The following is a 1,602-nucleotide window of genomic DNA, read 5'->3' on the forward strand; positions in this document are numbered from 1 at the left end:
TTTGTGGAAGTCCTCTTACATGGGGGTGATAAACTTGTTCATGAAATTCTTCATCTTATCACTGATGTCTGGAAGGGTGTTCCCGTCCATCAGGATTGGGTTGATGCAATTCTTATATCACTGTACAAGGGAAAGGGGCCCAGGACCGACTGTGGAAGTTATCGTGGGGTAAGTTTGTTGGAAGCAGTTGGCAAAGTTTTTTTTCGGGAGTTCTACTCAATAGATTGTTAAAGTATATTTGTCCATCCGTCATTCCAGAAAGCCAAAGTAGCTTTCGTCCGGGCAGAGAAACCACGGATATGATCTTCCCTGCTTGACAGTTGCAGGAGAAATGTACTGAACACCGTGCTCCGCTTTATCAGGTTTTTGTTGATTTGACTAAGGCTTTTGATACGGTGAACAGAAGTGCCCTATGGATAATTCTGGGGAGGTTGGGATGCCCACCTTAATTTCTACGATTACTCAGGGAGCTCCACATTAATATGAAGGCTCGCCTGAATTTCAACAGATGCCTGTCGGAACCCATCCTTGTTGACAATGATGTGAAGCAGGGTGATATCCTAGCACCTACACTTTTTTCAATTTATTTTGCAACTATGTTATCGTATGCCTTTAGGGAATGTTCTCTAGGTGTTTATTTGCGTTTCAGAACCACAGGTAGGGTCTTTGATCTTCGTCGTTTTCATGTTTCTACAAGGACCTTTCAGCACCTGGTTCGTGAATTGCTTTATGCGGATGACGCCGATCTCGTGGCCCATGGTTGGAGGGATATGCAGGGTATCATGGATCTGTTTTTGGGGACCTGTGTCTTTTAGGCTTACTATTAGTCTTAAGAAGACTAAGGTCATGTTCACACCTTCACCCGGTAGTTTGTATGTGGAACCAAATATTTTTGTCAACAACCAGTGGTTGACACATTTGTGTATTTGGGTAGTACTCTCGCCAGAGATGGAACCCTGGATGCTGAGCTCAACTATAGAATACAGCGTGCCACTAAGGCTTTTGGTGGCTTAGAGAAGCGAGTATGATCTGACAGGGGTATAACTATTCATACAAAGATCAGTGTCTATCAATCTTGTATTTTACCATCCCTGCTTTACGCTTCTGAGGCCTGGACAACTTATGGTAGACACATAAAAGTCACGGAGAGAGTGCACCAGAAATTCCTGAGACACATTCTGGGCATCAGGTGGAGCACTTTTATACCTGATATGGATGTTCTCATGCAGGCTGACGTACCTTGTATCGAGAAGTTGATTATATGCAACCAGACGAGGTGGGCTAGACATCTGACAAGGATGGACGACGATAGATTGCCAAAGCGCCTTTGTAATGGTGAAATTACACAAGGAAAGCGTCCACAACATAAACCGAGGAAACGCATTAAGGATAACATCAAAGATAATCTTAAAGCTCTTGGTACTGACGTGTTAAGTTGGCAAAGTGCTTCCAATGATCGTAAAAAGTGGCGCTCCTTGGTCTATCATGGCTATGATAGCTTTGAGAAGAAAAAATATGAGCATGCAAAAATGAAGCGTGATATCAGGAAGAAAAATCTGTCAGATATATCAGGTCTATCAGAGGATTTCATGCAGAACCACA

Source organism: Euprymna scolopes, chromosome 29 (assembly GCF_053919585.1).
Source record: "Euprymna scolopes isolate OS-2025 chromosome 29, ASM5391958v1, whole genome shotgun sequence".
Lineage (NCBI taxonomy): Eukaryota > Metazoa > Mollusca > Cephalopoda > Sepiida > Sepiolidae > Euprymna > Euprymna scolopes.